This window comes from Rhinatrema bivittatum, chromosome 3 (assembly GCF_901001135.1).
Source record: "Rhinatrema bivittatum chromosome 3, aRhiBiv1.1, whole genome shotgun sequence".
Lineage (NCBI taxonomy): Eukaryota > Metazoa > Chordata > Amphibia > Gymnophiona > Rhinatrematidae > Rhinatrema > Rhinatrema bivittatum.
In genome coordinates this window covers 353200136-353220363 of record NC_042617.1, presented here as the reverse complement: position 1 = coordinate 353220363, position 20228 = coordinate 353200136, and positions in this window count along the sequence as shown.

Sequence of the window (20228 nt, the reverse complement as noted above, 5' to 3'; positions counted from 1 at the left end):
AAAAGCACAAACACACACAAACACACTAAATAATATTCCCAAATAGTTAACTTTGTCCCAATACTTTTAAAAAAGAAAATTTCCCAAGCAAAAACTTACTGATTCCTTTCAGCCACCAGCAAGGTGATCCTCTCCTCTCAGTGCTCCCACTGGATTGTTAAGTCTTCTGCGTTGAATGATTTTTCAGTACAGAATCAAAATAAAAAAATCCCTAGATCTTGAGTCTGGAACCTGAGCCCCCAGTTGGTAAAATAGTAGGGATGTGAATCGTGTGCCCGATCGTCTTAACGATCGGGTTCGGCTAGAGGGAGTAAAAAATCTGATCGGTGGTGATGTGAATCGGAATCAGTTCCGATTCAAATCGTTAATTTTTTTTTAGTGAGGCCCGACCCTTTAAAATTGACCCCTTACCTTCCCCCACCCTCCTGAACCCCCCCAAAACTTTTTATGAGTACCTGGTGGTCCAGTGGGGGCGCGGGGACCGATCTCCCGCTCTTGAGCCATCGGCGCCATTTTGGCTGCCACTCAAAATGTTTTTGGGGGCTCAGGAGGGTGGGGGAAGCTAAGGAGCCATTTTTGAGTGGCAGCCAAAATGGCGCCGATGGCCCGAGAGCGGGAGATCGGTCCCCGTACCCCCCCCCACTGGACCACCAGGTACTCGTAAAAAGTTTTAGGGGGGTTCGGGAGGGTGGGGGAAGGTAAGGGATTAGTTTTATAGGGTCGGGGTGGGTTTAGGGGTTGTTTTGGTGTGCCGGTTTTCCCGCCCTCCCCTCCCCCCAATTTACGATTTTTCACAATAAATCAGGGGAATTTCTATTGTTTCGTGACTCTTAACGATTTTTGACGATTTAAAAAATATCTGACAATTTTTTTAAATCTTCAAAAAATGATTCACATCCCTATAAAACAGTTCCTTTGTCTCCTCAGAAGCTGAAAAGACTAGGCTTAAGGAGGGGGCTTGAGGAGGGATACTAGAATCCGGAGAAATTCTTAGGACATGCATGCACATTAGTGTGCACGATTTGGCGCTTGTTGGCAGGAGAATCATATACTTGCCCCAATGATGATGTCACATGCTTAAAACTAAAAAACCTGCCTGGTTCCCGTCTTCAACTTCCACCTGGATTCGTCTTCTCAGCCTTCAGTTTTACTTCAATCTTTGCCTGTGGCTCCACTGAAGTTTTTAGCTCTGCTTCAGCCTCAGCCTTGTCTCAAGCCATCAGCTTTACCTCAAGCCATAAGCCTTGTCTCAAGCCATTAGTCTTGCCCTTGCCTGGCTTCAGCCACAGCCTGGTTTTTGCATATAATTATGGACTCAGTCATAGTCTGGCCTATGCTAAGACTTGCTCACCCATCACTGGCATGGTTCTCAAGATTCTACATATGAGGCTGCATCTTAGCAAGACGGGCTCATGCATATGCAGTTCCTTATAACGTGATTCAGAGTTTCTACTGATGGGAATACAGCCAAACTATCCAGAACATGCATTTGCCTTTGGTTATCTGGGCTGGAATCAGAAGAAAATTTTGCCTATCCAGGTAAGGAATTTAAGCTACCTGGATAAACTATGGTTGTATTAGCTGTTTAGTTAGAATTAACTTGACAAGACACAGTTTTCAAGAGATCTGTGCTTTTAAAATGATTTGTGCTGGGAGTTTCCTTAGTAGCTGTTGCGTTCGTGCCTATTTCTGCCCTCGCTCCACCCTCTCTACCTTTGTGGCGACTCCCTTCGGCTCAGATGGACAGATGCAGCCGCGGCTTCTCCCCGCCTCTTGGTTCCGGTGTCCCCTGGCTGGCTTGAAACCGCAGGATCCTCCATGTTCCTGATGACATCAAGGGCGCGCGCGTGCGCGCTCCAGACTTTGTACCAGCAAGGGCGCGAACCTCAGGGGTATCCCCCCCATAGTGACTTTATCCATTTTCAATTTTAAAGGTCTTTGTTTGCTAACCTCAAATGAGTTAGCAAGGAACTCCAACGGGACTTACTTCGGCAGTCCACGCTACTTGCAACAACGATCCGAGTCAGCAAGGGGAAAACTTTCTCCACTGCTCGGCCTTTTCAAATTACCAGGAGTACCTGCTCCTTGGGGGGTCCGCTCTCTTCTTGATTTCAGATTGTTGGACGGGATCCAGTACTCGCTCTTCATGGGCCTACGTTCCCAAAGACTCAGAAGACTCCTATTGCCTGGAAGCGATCGCAGACGTGAACTGTGAGTCCTATTACAGACCGGAACTGGTACTCGCTCTATGAGGGCCCTTGTTCCTTATCTCTAAGACTCCCTTCAGCCTAAGATGTTATCGTAGGTACAGAGATTGTGAGTTACCATTACAGTTTGCAGAAAGTAACCGGTACTCGCTCCACGAGGGCCTCTGTTCCTAATACCTTTCTCAGACTCTCTTCTTTCTCAGAAGATATCGCATACCTATATCTTATGTTTTACTATTACAGATTAACAGATAGGAACTGGTACTCGCTCCACGAGGGCCTATGTTCCTAAATTCTCTCCTAGCCTCTCTTCTATTTCAGAAGCCATTCTATACACAGTTATTGTGAGTTCTATTTCAGACTGCCTACAGGAACCAGTACTCGCCTGCGGCTCCTGTTCCTGAATACTGAAGACTCCAAGTTGCTTATAAGAAGACATTACAGATATCTACATTTGTGAGTGTATCATCTACCACTGGTTATGCCCTGCATACCCTGTCTACTCACTATCTATAGTCTTTCCTTACAGCACAGCAACTCAGAGATCGCAGTTCTAGTATCAGAGGGACTTCAGCCCTGCCGGGCACATCTACTCACTACTGCCACCTCTGGTGGTTCTACTTCCAGTCTAATAAAATAACTATTTGTGTTTGTCTCAATACTCCAACCTAGTCGGTGGTCTCTCTCAGGATCTCCACTTGAGGACGCTGTCATCTGCCATCGGCCCAGGGATTCACTATTTCTACTAATTGTTACTATTCTTTCTGCGGAAGCTAATCCATATCAGATAGCTATCTCCTTGTGGGGATCATACAGGTTGCTGGTTCATCATTCTACAGAACCGAAGCATAACAGTTGCTACTTCTTCCCTCTGGGGAACAGAGCACTAACAGATTGCTGAACTCCTCCTCCTACAGGAGCCAAGCCTATCAGATTGATAATTCCCAAGCAAGGTCCGTACAGATAGCTAACTCCACCTCCCTGGCGGGGTGGTCTTATACAGATTGCTACTCCGCAGCCTATTTCATAACAGATTGCTAACTTCTCCTTCTTCAGGAGCAGAAGCGTAACACATTGTACTTCCATCTGCTGGCTCCTCCCATCAGCATCGCAGATTCTAACAGATTGCTAATTCCTCCCTCTCGGGGGAGCTGGTTACTAGCAGATTGCTGGCTCCTCCCTCTTGGGGAGCTGGTCTCTAACAGTAGCCTGCAGACAGGCAGACTGCAGTATTTATGGCTTCAAGAGCTTAGAAACAAGGCACGTCTGTGAATTGTAAGGAGTAACATACTGACATTTTTGGCATCTCTACCTATCAGGATTAAAAAAATAATAGAGGGTACACTCAGAGAAGGAGGAAGGACTTTGAGCTTTGCAAACAGGGCAGGCAAAATCTAGTATAGAAACATTGAGTTGTTAGGGCAGGAACATAAATACTGTTGGTAGCAGAAAAATCTGCTTTGGAGTAACTGGCTGAGCTAAAGTTTCTATCCCCACTCCTATGGGTAGTAGTTGATTTCTTCATTATGCTATGGTTACTGGGATCTGAGTAAATCACTTCAGGAGTGGTGCAGGGCTGCCAATCAGGACACTGGACTAGACAAGTGTTAGTCTTCCATCTAACCAGCTCCCTCCCCTGCAGGTTCTGGGGTGGCAATACATCATGGTCATTTCTGGATGGCTGGAACAAGACTGGAGAGACAGGAACATGGTTGGACAAGCTTGAGCAAGGCTGGAGAGGTTGGAGCAGGGCTGGATAGTCTAGAGCAAGGATGGAGAGACTAGAACAATTCTGGACTAGTTGGAGCAAGGCTGGAGTAAGGCTGAACAGTCTGGAACAAGGCTAGAGAGATAGGGCTGGTCGAGGCAAGTCTGGTGTCAGGGTTGAGCAGGCTGGAGCTTGAGGACTGGATGCTGGAGCTAGACATAGAACAAGGACTGGGACTTATTACAGACAGGGACAGTGCAAAAATACTGGAAATGAACTGGGGCTGTGGTAAGACAATGCAGAGACAAGGCAGGGATAGGATACCAGGCTGAGCAGGACATAACAGAGACTACACAAAGAACATAGAATCCTGAAGGCAGCAAGGCTGAAGGCCCAAATGATGCAAGGCAAGATACAAGAAAGCTGAAGATCCGGAGGCCACAAGACAAGGCAAGGCCTAGATAGGCCACAAGACAAGGAGCAAGAAAGCAGTAGGCCCGGAGGCCACAGGGAAAGGTACAAAGCTAGATTGGCCAGGTCAGAGAACCAAGAGTAACTTCATGAAGAGGCAAGTCAGTTCTGGCAAGGCTGGTTTACATAGGGCTGAGACTTGGATATGGTGAGAGCAGCAAGGAGGAGCTTAGCAAGGCTGGTGCTGAGGCTCGCTGAAGATTTCTGCAGGGAAAGAGGAGTCATAGCAGGTAGGACCAGGACATGGAGAGGCCGCATGGCAGGTGAGTCCATGACAGTACCCACCCGAGACCCCCTCCTCCATGGTCCTATTGTCCATGGGGGCCTATGGCAAACAGGAATTTGATACATGAGTAGTCGACTAGCATTTGTTTGGAACTGTATAGACAAGTCATAGTGTTTCCAAGGCTGGACCACCAGGTAATTTAACATTTTGGGGGGTGTTCGGGAGGGTGGGAGAGCAAAGGGGTCATTTGTAAAGGGTCGGGGTGGGTTTTTTTTTATCTGCTCAGGCCTCACTAAAAAATTAACGATGTGAATTGGAATTGGAACCGATTCCAATTCACATCTCTAACGATCCGATTTTTTTCTCCCTCCATCCGAACCTGATCGTTACAATGATCGGGCACACGATTCACATCTCTAATGATTACTCATGGTTTCTGAAAATGCTACATATCTTACAAATTCTGCCAGAGATATGTAAACTTATGATCACAACTATATATTCGCTTAATGTAAATCAGAGTTCCTTTCTGGACAAATTTTCTAATGTACTTGATGGATGAGTTGAAGGATACCTTATCATTGATAGTGATTTTAATTTAACTAAATATCCCTTGGTTGAGAATTTAGTGGTGGGAAACCACATTCTAGACAGGATCATCTTTGCCTAAAAACCTCATTTATTATTGAGGGTTAGTTGATATTTGGAGACTTCTCAATCCCACATCAAGAAATTATACTTTCTTTTCTACTGTCTATTCATCGTAATCCAGAATAGACTACTTTTTGGTGAATAGATTTTTGGTGCTAATATCTCTGATGTGGACATTGGTCAGATATTGAGTTCAATCAATGTTCTGTTTGGCTTAGCCTGTCAACTAAGGAAGGAGGTGAAGCTTGGAGAATTTAGAGGTTAAACAGTAAGGGGTAGATTTTAAATCCTGGAGTTTATGCGTGTGGCCAGACCTTACTCACGCCGGGCCCATTTTCAAATGGGCCCGGCCACGCGTGTAAATCCCGGGACGCATGTAAGTGCCGAGGCTTTAAAATGGGGCGGTCTGGGGGGCGGGGTGGGGTGGGGCTGGAGGCCATTTGCCACTGTGCTAGGGGATCGTGCGCCAGCAGGGTGCCAGCGCGAGCAACTTGCTCCTGCTCCTTTGCAGGAGCAAAAGGTAAAACAAAACAAATAGTGGTAGTTAGGATAGGGATAGGGGGAGTATAGGATAGGGGAAGGGAGGTTAGGGTAGGGGGTTGGGAAGTTCCCTCCCAGTCCGCTCCTTAATTGGAACAGACTGGGAGGGAACTGGGAAAGGCTTTGATGCGTCACTGCATGATTTAGCTAAATTATACCCCCTCTTGCGTGTGCCGACCCAGCATTTTATAACATGCACGTGCCAGTGCTCGCATGTTATAAAATCATGCGTCCATGTGCATGTGCACACATGGACGCACATGCAAACATTTTGAAAATCTACCCCTAAGTCTCCTCAATGATAAATCCTTTTGTAGCTCACTTGAGACTGAAATACAGGATTCCTTTGATATCAATGATATGGGTGAGGTGACTCCTCTTATTTTGTCGGATTGTTTGAAAGCGGTAGTTAAAGGATTCTTAACATCTTCATTGTCTCTGGTCAAGAGGTAGAGGGATAAGAATATGTTATTTTTGCTTCAACAGATTACCACATTAGAAATCAAACATAATAAATTATTACAACGTCAGGAACTTTCCAAACGTTACCATCTAGAATAAAACATCACTGACATTTCTGGACTTGTAACATTTTGTCTCTCCTTCTTCACATCCTGATGGTTCATCTTCAGTTTTCATTTACTAGCTGTTAAGATGTAAACTATGATATTTTTTATATTGTCAACCAAGTTAAATTGCCTGCAGTCATATTTTCTGTTATTTGTTTTGATAATTTGCGGTATTTTTTGGTACTTCTTTGAATGATCCACACTCATTCTGACATCACTGCTTTTTATGATATTTTTTGTATAAAGAGTTTTTTTTATTTTGTTAAAAAAATATTACTTTTATTGTTTGGATATAAAATGATTCATTAGTGTTCTTTTTTTTGTAATTGGGTATTTTTTTACTTGTAGGATACTTTATTTTCTATATATAAATGAATGATAATGTGAAAATAATTTTTACTTCTAGAGGTGAACCAAAACTAGTCATAATCTGATTCTTTGAATCTTGATCTCTGCAAAATAACATATGGAGAAAAGACCTTATACACAGAGGGGCGGATTTTCAGAGCCCTGCTCGCGTAAATCTGCCCAAAACCGGGCGGATTTACGCGAGCAGGGCCCTGCGCGCCGGGAAGCCTATTTTACATAGGCCTCCCGGCGCGCGCAGAGCCCGGGACTCGCGTAAGTCCCGGGGTTCTCCGAGGGGGGCGTGTCGGGGGGCGGGCCCGGTCGTCGCGGCGTTTCGGGGGCGTGTCGGCAGCGTTTTGGGGGTGGGAACGGGGGCGTGGCTACGGCCCGGGGCGGTCCGGGGGCGTGGCCGCGCCCTCCGTACCCGCCCCCAGGTTGCGGCCCGGTGCGCAGGAGGCCCGCTCGCGCGCGGGGATTTACGCCTCCCTCCGGGAGGCGTAAATCCCCCGACAAAGGTAAGGGGGGGTTTTAGACAGGGCCGGGTGGGTGGGTTAGGTAGGGGAAGGGAGGGGAAGGTGAGGGGAGGGCAAAGGAAAGTTCCCTCCGAGGCCGCTCCGATTTCGGAGCGGCCTTGGAGGGAACGGGGGTAGGCTGCGCGGCTCGGCGCGTGCCGGCTATACAAAATCGATAGCCTTGCGTGCGCCAATCCAGGTTTTTAGCAGATATGCGCGGCTCCGCGCGTATCTACTAAAATCCAGCGTACTTTTGTTTGCGCCTGGAGCGCAAACAAAAGTAGGCTATTCGCGCGCCTTTTAAAATCCGCCCCTAAGGTAGGTTGATTATATTCCAAGACCATTTGTAAAAATAGGATTAGTAATTTTTTCAATAATTTTACAGCACATATTTAATTTCTGTAGTATGGTCAACCACTTAACCTATACCACAGGTAAAATATAATAGAGTTTAGCTAAGTTTTAATTTTGAAACAGAATTCCATGTTAATTCTTTAGTAGTTATACAGAATTCTGAACAGCTGTTTCAGCTCTTTCCATTTAGGACACATTTATAAAAGTCTAACCATTGTGCTGACTGTATCAAAATGTATGTTAGGAAGAATATTACTTTCATCAATCTAGAGTGTTGAAGTACATGATAAAATCAAATATATGTAATTAAATTAATTTGTCATTCATATTTATATAAGTCAATTTATAAAATGAAGCATAAGTTATTGAACCTAATGATTAATAATGTGTTTCAATTATAGAGTTGCATAGATGAATTTTTAAATATTTATTTTTACATAGCCTTTTAAATAAAATTCAAGATATAATTTCACTACTTTTATCCATTATTCATGATCATGTCATCTTACTGTCAAAGGTATGTAGCATGTAGCTTACATGTGACAAGAGTGATCCAACAAGCAAAGTAATCATCAAACTTTAACTATGTTAACAGTCTTTCTATCTTATCTTATGCAACACAATCCTCAAAAGTCTCATACCTCCCTGAGAATATATTCCTACATCCTAAAATATTTATCATCCTCTACTCCAGATAACCCAAACTTTGAAACAATGAGTAACCTAGTCCATCCAGACCCATTGAGGACCATATTCAGTCATTGTCCGGATAGCAAAGTTAGCTGGATAAACTTTGGAAATATTTAATTGTGTATCTACACTATTGAATATAGCCGGTTATCTTAAAATTAGTCAGTTAACTTTACCAGACTAACTTTAGGACAGGTTTTTGGAGCAACCAGATTTAGCCAGATAAGTTATTCGGCTAATTCTGTATATTGGAGTTGGCCAGATAACTTATGCTGCTAATGTAATTCCTCACCAAAATGCTCCAGAACACTTCTAAGTTATCCAATTAAGTTTAAGCTGGATAAGAAGATATCTAGCTAAAATTTAGCTGGACAAGTGTCCAAATATTAATTTAGCTGGCCCCTCCCCAGAATGCCTCTGGCCCATCCTTTTTTTACTTGTGCAAATTTACTTATGGATCCTGATTTATGTAAGTACGTTGCGGTTTTTAAAATAGCATGCATTTGCATATTTGCTATTTTATGCAAGCAAAGGCTAATTTTTTCATGCCCAACATTTGAAAAATTCACCTTTTATTGTGCATTTCAAGTTGTAGTAGAATTATGTTCTTTAATGTAATCTTCAATTTTAAGTAAAATATAGAAGATACTACAAAAATCATTTGAAAGAGAAGAGAGAGAGAAAATACTGATGCCCCCCCTGTTTCTCTTATCTTCTTTGCAAACATGATTGATATCAGTACATTCCCAAGTTTCCTAAATGCCCCTGTAGCAAATGCCCCCCCCCACCCCCGGGTCCAGACTATGAATTACTGTTATGCTTAAGGTGGGGAGTACTACATGAGAAATTATATTTATTATTCATTAATATGATTTATCATTGGTTTTGTAGCATGAGTGGGGGATGAGACAGGGTCCCAGTCACCTCGATGCCACAGTTAGTTCTGTGCCTTTCCCAAACAACCTCTCACTTAAAATAATAACAGCAGATTAACCCTTTTTTCTAGTATTGTATAAGTAGACAGTAAATCCAACCAGAATATTAAATGGGTCAAGTAAAGTAGTAAAGCATGATATAAACTAGCAGTTTTCTTATTTTAAATCAAGTAATGCAAAAATAACACTGGGTATTAGGGATGTGAATCGTTTTTTGACGATTTAAAATATCGTCCGATATATTTTAAATCGTCAAAAATCGTTAGGGCCACGATACAATACCAATTCCCCCGATTTATCGTCAAAAAATCGTAAATCGGGGGAAGGGGGAGGGCAGGAAAACCGGCACACTAAAACCCCCTAAAACCCACCCCCGACCCTTTAAATTAAATCCCCCACCCTCCCGAACCCCCCCCCCCAAATGCCTTAAATTACCTGGGGGTCCAGCGGCACACTAAAACACCCTAAAACCCACCCCCGGCACACTAAAACACCCTAAAACCCACCCCGACCCTTTAAATTAAATCCCCCACCCCAAATGCCTTAAATTACCTGGGGGTCCGTAGCGGCGGTCCGTAGCTTAAATTACCCCCGGGTCCGTAGCTAAATCGGGGGAAGGGGGAGAGCAGGAAATCCGGCACACTAAATCGTGGTGTCTTCAGCCGGTGCCATTTTGCAAAATGGCCACCGCAAAATGGCGGCGGCCATAGACCAATACGATTCGACGCAGGAGGTCGTTCCGGACCCCCGCTGGACTTTTGGCAAGTCTTGTGGGGGTCAGGAGGCCCCCCCAAGCTGGCCAAAAGTTCCTGGGGGTCCAGCGGGGGCACTGGAGCGATCTCCTGCCGCGAATCGTTTCCGTACGGAAAATGGCGCCGGCAGGAGATCGACTGCAAGAGGTTGTTCAGCGGGGGTCTGGAACCCTCTGATTGAAAATTACCCTCTAGATCTTTCTTATTTCTTAGGGGTATATAATACGCTTTTGCTAAAGCTGGTAAAGATTGTTGTGGAATTTTTAACACAAATTGCATATATTCCTTAAACATTTCAGTAGCTGTAATCAATTTTTGAAAGGGAAAATTCAATACCCTCAAATTAGAGTATTTTAATGAATTTTCAAGAAATTCCAATTTTTTCCCATTAACTATTTCAGCTTTTACAATAGTATTTTGTATCTTTTCCATTTTCCCCACTCTATCTTCAACTATTGCCACTTTATTATTACAATTAGAGGTTGATTTTTCAATATTTAATATTTTCTGTTGAAAATTATTAGTGTTCACAGTTAATTTTACAATTGCCTGCTCCAATGCTTTAATTGCATCCCATAAAATATCCATGGTGACCTCAGAAGATTTTGGATGTATAATAATCTCCAACTCTTTCCTGTTTTCTTCCTTTCCCCCCATGGGAAGGTCTCCACTCCTCAGTGATTTTTCCATAATTTGGTCTATATCTACTGTACCCTCATCCAACTCGAGAAGGCCAATAAGATTTCCCATATTAATACCAGGTGGGGAGGGAGTCATAGGTGCGCCGGGGCTTAAAGAGATGGCTTCTGCCTTGTAGACCTGCTTCTCGCTCTAAAGCACCGTCTACTGCGGCACCTTCCTCCAGCTTGTCAGTTGTAGCCATGAAAAAGGAAGAAATTGGAGGCTGCAATGGTTGAAATTCTCCCCGAGTTGAGATCGAGAGAAACTTTGAGGACTTGTAAGTAATTTCTTAATTATATTAATCGCTCCTCAAGCCCCCATTTGAACCAAGGACTTGGAAATTAATTAACAGAGTTACATGAAAAAGGATACTTGAGTTAATTACTTATAAACTATGCCTCACACTAAAAGAAAGGCTCGATTGAGGGAGAATCAAACTTCCACTCCCTCAACCATTCCATCGGATTATGGTTAACTTTGACTGAAAGGCTGAAACAGTTAAGATAAGATACTTAATTTGTGACAAAAGACAAGAAAATAAACATTCTCCCTCTGTGCTAAGATACTCTCTGTGCAAAGTTTAGATTAACTCAGTCTCTTAGGAGGGTGATCCAGCCATGTGCTCCTGGGCCTGAATATCTCTGGAAAGGTAGTCTCTCAGTTTCTCAGCTCCTGGCTCCTCTGTCATGTTTTGGGGATTTTACATGTAGTTTGGATATGAGGCAAGAACAGATGTCTGTCTCTCTATTTCCTCAGAGTGAAGACTTCTGTCTCTACCTCTTTATAATTAGCACTTCAGAAGAAGAACTGATTGCAGTGCTGTCAGATGCACTCATTTCTTCCTGGCTCCTGGCTCTCATGGCTGTCTCTGCACCATACACACAGACAGAGCCAGCCAAATTGCACCTTTCTAATTTAAATGGTCTCCCAGCATTCCTTTGGCTTCCTCCTCTGCTGACTATGTAGTGCTGTTCTCTGGATAGGCTAAACTGCAGCCCCTTTCCCAACTTGTTAACACTGAGTGCTGGATGCTGGTTCTAGCAGAACATTTGTCATTCACAGGAGAGCACACAGGGGTTTTTGATATATTTTTATATTCCTTCTCCTTGGCTGTGGTGGCTTGCAGTCTCTGCAGGGTTGAAAACCCTTTTTGATAGGTACAAAACACATCACACAGATCCAGATGCAGCTCATTTCACATTTTAAGATGCCAACACATGATAAGCTTGTGGGGGCAGGAAACATGTTTATAGTAGCTTGCTATACCTCTTTACTTGAAATGGAAACAACTGTCTCAACTATTCTTCTGACTTAATTTCCATGTGGTTAACTTGAGAATAGGTAGTAACCCTAGCCTCATCCTCCCCTGCTCTAGTCAATATTCCTTTTCAGTCACAGCCCAGAATTATCTCAGTAGCTAATTACTGGTTTTCCCGCCCTCCCCCGATTTACGATTTAAACGATTTAAAAACAAAACAAACTGCGACGATCAGATTCCCTCCCCCCCCCCAGCCAAAATTGATCGTTAAGACGATCGATCACACGATTCACATCTCTAGTAATTACACATACTCTGACAGCCAGATTCACTAAACTTTTTATTTGCCCATAAACACAGATTGGGAGAAAAATCTTTGTGAATTAGTCTGATAATCTATAACAAATTATAAGCTCTCAGAAACATGAAATGCCACAGTTTTCTAAATTCCCTAAATCGGGGCCCCCCAAAAAAACCCCAAGAACCGCAGGAAAGATGAAATTCCCGCGGGGGGGGGGGGGGGGGCCGAAACGAAGCCCAACATGAAATTCTAACCCAAAGGACATCTCTAATGAGAAACAAAACTAACAAACAAGAAAACCAATATAAGAAAATAATTTTATAAGGGAAAACAAAAAAGTCCATAATTGGAAAGACATATAACAAATTGCAAATTTGCCTTATAAATTCAGCTTCTCCTTAAGAATTAACAAACAGAACTCAGATCTCTACATCACATTATTTTTATCATCAAGGAACTTTTTAAATGCACAGAATAAAAAAACAAAACAAATGTATTGCCTTGATATACTATTACACACTTACAGGAAATTTTTAGAAAAAGCACCCAGATCTGAAACCTAGGATTTTAGTTGTAAAAAGGATTTTCTCTGTAACTACATATACTTGGTTAAATCAGAAAAGACATTCACTGTTCCTCCTAAAAAGGAGGATAATCTATGTCTAAAGAAAAGTTTCAATACCAAATCACAATCCATTTCCAGGGCATAAGAAACTATCAGAGTTTCCTTAGCAACAATATCATCTTGAGAATTTTCTAATAGAGTAGAAACATCTAATATTTCAGATGAAACCAATATGCCAATATCTCCCTCTTGAGAGGCAGACAATCTTTCTTGAGGAGGAACATAATATACTTTGGGCCAGATTTTAAAAAAGTACACGCGCGTACTTTTGTTCGCTCAACCAGTGCAAACAAAAGTACACCGAATTTTAAAAGATATGTGCAGCTGCTGTATCTTTTAAAATCCGGGGTCGGCGCGCGCAAGGCTGCGCAAAATCGGCAGCCTGCGCGCGCCGAGCCGCGCAGCCTGCCTCCATTCCCTCCGAGGCCGCTCCGAAATCGGAGCGGCCTCGAAGGGGACTTTCCTTCCGCCTCCCCTCACCTTCCCCTCCCTTCCCCTATCTATCCCACCCGCTAGCCCTACCTAAATCTCCCCTACCTTTGTTGTACAAGTTACGCCTGCTCAAGGCAGGCATAACTTGCGTGCTCTGGCTCGCCATCTCCGGCACAGGCCGCAGTGCCGGAGAACTCGGGACCACCCCCGAATCATCGCTGTGCCCCCGGACCCGCCCTGGCCTGAACCGCCTCCCGGCAGGCGTAACTTATGCACACCTGCCAACAGCTGGGCCGTGATCCCGGGCACAGCGGCAAATGGCCACTGTGGCTGGAGGCTCAGGCCATGCCCCGTCATACCCCAGCCACACTCAGGACTGCCCATGCCCTGCCCCTTTTTGCAAGCCCCGGAACATACGCGCATCCTGGGGCTTGCGCGCGACGCCGAGTCTATGCAAGATAGGCTCAGCGCGCGCAGGGGCAGGCAGGGGCAGCTTTTCGGAGGTTACGCGTGCATATTATGCACGCGTAACCCTTTGAAAATCTGCCCCTAAATAAATAGGATTGTATGGGATCTATGCAAATGTTTCTGTATGAAAAATTAAGTTAATTACTTCTCCCTTAGTTTTCTTTGCCATCATGCAGAATCTCAATATTTTTGTTTGATATAGTAATGGTACTGGTTAATTAAGAAATGATGCTTAAGGGAATATAATACTTATAGGGGCGGATTTTCAGAGCCCTGCTCGCGTAAATCCGCTCAAAACCGGGCGGATTTACGCGAGCAGGGCCCTGCGCGCCGGTGAGCCTATTTTACATAGGCTCACCGGCGCGCGCAGAACCCCGGGACTCGCGTAAGTCCCGGGGTTTTCGGAGTGGGGGTGTCGGGAGGCGTGTCGGGGGGGCGGGGCCGGAGCGCGCGGCGTTGCGGGGGCGTGCCGGCAGCGTTTTGGGGGTGGGTACGGGGGCGTGGCTACGGCCCGGGGGCGTGGCCGCGCCCTCCGTACCCGCCCCCAGGTCGCGGCCCGGCGCGCAGGAGGCCCGCTGGCGCGCGGGGATTTACGCCTCCCAGAGGGAGGCGTAAATCCCCCGACAAAGGTAGGATGGGGGTTTAGACAGGGCCGGGCGGGTGGGTTAGGTAGGGGAAGGGAGGGGAAGGTGAGGGGAGGGCAAAGGAAAGTTCCCTTCTAGGCCGCTCCGATTTCGGAGCGGCCTAGGAGGGAACGGGGGTAGGCTGTGCGGCTCGGCGCGCGCAGGCTATACGAAATCGATAGCCTTGTGCGCGCCGATCCAGGATTTTAGCCGATACACGCGACTACGCGCGTATCTACTAAAATCCAGCGTACTTTTGTTTGCGCCTGGAGCGCAAACAAAAGTAGGCTGTTCGCGCTCGTCTGAAAATCTACCCCATTATATGTAATGTACAATTACCAATCCATGTTTTTCTGTTACAAACTTGATTTTGCTTATATTATTGAAAATTATAAAAAAAGAATTAAAAAAAAAAGAGGTGGTCTAAGGGCATACCAAGGCAGGGCCAACTAATATGCACTTAGGGCCAGCCGTGCGCATGTTAAAAAATTCAGGGTCGGCGCGCGCAAGGTGATGCACACTTGTGCACCTTGTGCGCGCCGAGCCCAAGGGGAGCCCCGATGGCTTTTCCCGTTCCCTCCAAGGCCGCTCTGAAACCGGAGCGACCTTGGAGGGAACTTTTTCTGCGATCCCCCCCACCTTCTCCTCCCTTCCCCTATCTAGCCCACCCCCCAGCCCTAACTAGAGCCCCCCCCTACCTTTTGTTTCCGAAGTTACACCTGCCCGAGGAAGGCGTAACTTGCGCGCACTGGCTCGCCATCCCCCGCCACAGGCCACTGTGCCGGAGGATTCGGGACTACCACCGGCCCTGCCCCGGACCGCCCATTTTTGAAAGCCCCAGGACATATGCGCGCCCCGAGGCTTGTGCGCGCCGCCGAGCCTATGCAAAATAGGCTCGGCGCGCGCGCAGGGGTAGGTTTTCGGGGGTTACACGTGTATTTTATGCGCGTAACCCTTTGAAAATCTACCCCTTAAGTTTTTGTTTCAAAAAGACATGTGTGAACATTTGCCAACTTACTCGTGCCTTTTTATACCTGCTAATTATGTGATAAAATGATATTAAACATGTTTGTTGTGTACTTTTCTCTGGGTGGGAAGTCTGGGTAAACTGGAGGGGAGTTCAGGCTGAAGAACCAGGAGAGTCTTGATTAGCTGGAGAAGGACTGAGCAAACTGGTGGACTATTTGGTAGAACTGCCGAAAAGGACCAAATAGGCCATCCAATCTCCCAAGCAAGCTTCTTATGGTAGTATCTGCCATGCCATGCAGGTTAACCCCATGTTTCTTTTAAGGGTAGTAACTGCTGCTCCTTTTAGCTACCCCAAGCTTTATATTAAGAGTAGTAATATTTACAATCAAAACAAGCAACTGTCAAACACATAAAAAATTACTAACAACATTTTTACTGGGTGAGGAGCCTTCTTAAAAATTCTGACAATTCTGCTTGACGTACTTTGCTTTTGGACTTTGCCATAGAAGTAGCCCTGTGCTTTTTCCCTTATGTCTGCATTATCAGGACCCAGGACTAAAAGTCAAGGCCCATGTTGGTTGTTGCCTGAATCTAATTCCCCTTCCCCAAGCAGAAAGTGATGTTACAGTTATGTCAAAAGAATCAAGGATTATTGATTAAGGTTAATAATCCCCAAGCTTTCTGTTAAGGGTAGTAACTGCCACTCCATGCAGGTTAACCCTATGCTTATCAGTACCCCAGACCATAACAGTCAGGGCCCTCATTGGTTATGGTCTGAATCCAATTCTCCTTTTTTTCCCCGCCATTGAATCTTATGTCTGTAATTCCTGAAATACACAAGTAAATTTTTCTTTACTTTTGCGAATAAAATATCCATGCATATATTTTTTAAATATATAGGAAAATTCCGATTGTTCAATGCATTGATATACTGTACATGGTTTCAATACATTGTATGCAATTGTTTCTTGTTTCTTGTTTCGGAAAGGACTAAAAACATGGCTGTTCCAGCAAGCATATGCAGACGAGAAAAATCAACATAGGAGTTTTTAGGCATTTTTAGCATGTTTTTAACCATTTACTTATATTGCTTTTACTTTTTATCTTTTGGTAATTTTATAGTTTTTTTAAAAATTTAGATTTTTATCTATATTTTATAATATAATAATTGTATTTTTCTATTCCCCCCCCCCCCTATTTTTACTATGATTAATTGTGAACCATTGAGATGGACGTGTCCGCACAACGGTATATAAAACTGTTTAAATAAAAATAAAATAAATAAAAAAATGCATTCATGTGTGAGCCTATATCCACGCACATGTTGAGGGGTAAAGACAAATGTATTTTATAAAATTCATATATATCATACACATGGGATATAAAATAATATGGTAAAACTATATATCACAGCCATATACATACAGTATGGGGCGGATTTTCAGAGCCCTTCTCGCCTAAATCCGCCCAAAACCGGGCGGATTTAGGCGAGCAGGGCCCTGCGCGCCGGTGAGCCTATTTTACATAGGCCTACCGGCGCGCGCAGAGCCCCGGGACTCGCGTAAGTCCCGGGGTTCTCCGAGGGGGGCGTGTCAGGGGCGGTCCCGGTCGTCGGGGCGTGTCGGCAGTGTTTTGGGGGCGGGTACGGGGGCGTGGCTACGGCCCGGGGCGGTCCGGGGGCATGGCCGCGCCCTCCGTACCCGCCCCCAGGTCGCATCCCGGCACGCAAGAGGCCCGCTGGCGCGCGGGGATTTACGCCTCCCTCCGGGAGGCGTAAATCCCCCGACAAAGGTAAGGTGGGGGCTTAGACAGGGCCGGGTGGGTGGGTTAGGTAGGGGAAGGGAGGGGAAGGTGAGGGGAGGGCAAAAGGAAGTTCCCTCCGAGGCCGCTCCAATTTCGGAGCGGCCTCGGAGGGAATGGGGGTAGGCTGCGCGGCTCGGCGCGCGCCGGCTATACAAAATCGATAGCCTTGCGCGCGCCGATCCAGGTTTGTAGCAGATATGTGCAGCTCCGCGCGTATCTACTAAAATCCAGCGTACTTTTGTTTGCGCCTGGAGCGCAAACAAAAGTAGGCCTATTCGCGGAGTATGAAAATCCGCCCCTATATATTTACCACTGCACCCATTTGTTTGAATGTTATCATCCAATTGTATAATTGTCTTCGGCTTCTTCAACCATTAATTTTCTTTGTATTAAGGTTTTCTTCTCATCTTGAGTGGGTTCACCCTACTGAGGCTTAATGGAAATATATTAGAGTTGTTTATTTTTTTAGTTTTATCCTTACTTTTATTTCTTTATGCATTGATCCATACAAGTTTTCTTTTGGTGTATCTTGAAAAATGTTTTAAAGAAAAAATAGAAATAATCAAATGTATCCATAGGTGAACATGTAACTAATAAATAACAATTGAATAACTAAAATCCCCTTTTTAAAATTTTCTGTAATCATATATGAAGCATTTACAGTATATGGAGGCATAAATCACAATCACATATGTGAATTATATAATCATAGCTCTTTATTCTTCAAACATTTTCTATTTTATTTTTGCATAATAAAATCTCATATCCGTGTGCTACAAGTCTGTGTGACTGAGCTTTGGTTAAACCATAAAAATTTTTCAGAAAAGTTGTGTTATTGGATTGAAGATTGAACAAAATACAAAATTGAAAAAATTGAAAAATTGAAAAAGACAAAAAGAATATAAATGATTGCCGCAGATGATTAGAGGTCTGGTCGGCTCTCTTTTGAAGTCACAGAGAACACGCTGTCAGGCTTGATGCTGCTGCTATACACTTTCAAATATTGATATTTTGGGAAGCGGTAATCAAATATAAGACTTTTGACGTAACATTTCCTTTTTGAGTACAGTTTGGTGTTTGTGGAAATTGTTTTAGTTCTTTTTTGTGACGTGTCGACTGAAATGGTTTTAACATGATGTCTCCATCTCAATCTATAAGCAACAATTGAAAAACATATATTTCCAGTGAGTTGCTCATGTTCATCCTAGTGAGCGTCTTATTTATATTTTTATTTTCTCCAAGTTTTATATACAGCCCAATTCACAGAAACTCTGGGAAGATCCGAATCATGTCGCTATCAGTCATGCTGATATGGAGCACATTTCAGCAGTATCTGACTCACCTATTTTGTGGGAAATTTATCAAACCACTTCTTCACAAAGGTCTTTTAGTTATACACATTTGTGTGGGTTTGATAGCACCAAAACATGTTCCACATCAGGTTGAAAGAAAAGCGACATGATTTGAACATAAGATGCTCACTGGGATGAACACAAACCACTGACTGAAAAGCTACAGTTTTCAATGTATAGCCTCTAGATTGAGACCAAGACACTACTTTATCTGGCTAAATAGTTATACATCTAAGTGGGGAACGAACAGGGTGTTCTGGGGTGGAGCAACTTATTCAAATAACTTATCTGGATAAGTGCCAATATTCAGCCTTATCTGGCTAAGTTAGTTGGATGTTAGCCCTGCTAATGAGCTAATTATTCAGTGGCACATCCATGCTAAGGAATATTCCAGCCAAGTTAGACTAATATGTTTATCTGGCTAACTTGCTAAGTCAAATAGCGGCTCCATATGGACCTGAAAGAATACCAGATAGGCAAATTGAAAGGACTTATAGTATATAGTTCCTATCTGCCGTCACATTTTATGTTAGATGAGATAGGCATATGAAATAGACCTTTATTCTGACAGAATAAAAGTCTATTCCATATACCGATCTCGTCTTTCTTGGTTGCTACACAGCTACATTGGATCAGCTTCCGGTTTGTTTTTTGGGTCCATCACATTCTATGTTTCCATGTATTTAAGATGTTGGCAAATAAGGACCACCTGTTCCAACCAGTACCTATTCCATCTGTGGTCTTCTCTCTCTTTTTGTTCTAATTTTTATTAGCATGTAGTGTCTTGGTGATTAAAATATAACTTTATTTTTGTAGTCTCGCTCAAGACAAAGATGTATCATGCACCATATTTTCTTGTTATTTGATTGTTACAGAGGGACATTTGTATTTTCTACATATTAACTTTATTGCCAGACTTTCCCCACTGACTGATTTCCAGGGCAATTAGTTTTGTTTGCTATTTTTTAGCCAGGAAAAATACATTTCCGTGCTATAATGTAATATGTCTGATTCTAGGGAAGACAGTGCCATTTGAGTTCATAGAGGCAATTGGCAAATAAAGTGGGGACAAAGGTGATTGCCTTGAAATGAGGGTGAACTGGAAGGTCTGCTCTGCCCTCACATTTCTTACAGAAAAAAAATGAACAGAAGAAAAGAAAGTGGTCAAAGTTTAAGCTGAACTGTTTTGCAGCAATAACTTTTCTCCAAGCTTTTAAGTGGCAATTTCCTGTGAGTTATAAATACGAACATGATACCATAACAGTCCACTTGAAAATAAATTACACAATTAAAGTTTTATTGCTTTTTAAAGTAAAGTAAAATCTAAATTCATTTAAAGTAATAGGTGTTAGAAAGCAGTAGAAAATCTTCTTTGCACTAACCAATGATATGAAACATTTACATTATAGCTACCTTAAAACATGGCAATTAGAACTTCTTAAAAGGAAGCATCCTAGGCTGCTACATATGATATGAAATAATAACATTTTAAATCATCTCCTAATTACCTGTCAAGAGTTTCAGTTAATTGTAAGTCGTATAGGAATAGTGAGATCCACCTACAGTAAATGTCATGTGGATTTTCGAGGTAGACCCTTGCCTGGTACTCACTACACATCATTAGCTAAATTTCTCTTTTATGGCTTGTTAATTAAATTATTATTTATAGCACTCTACTTCATTTGAACTGTCAAATATTTCCTCCTGGTCTTGTGTTTTCAATATTACCTCATGTGAACATTCAGCCCTCTGT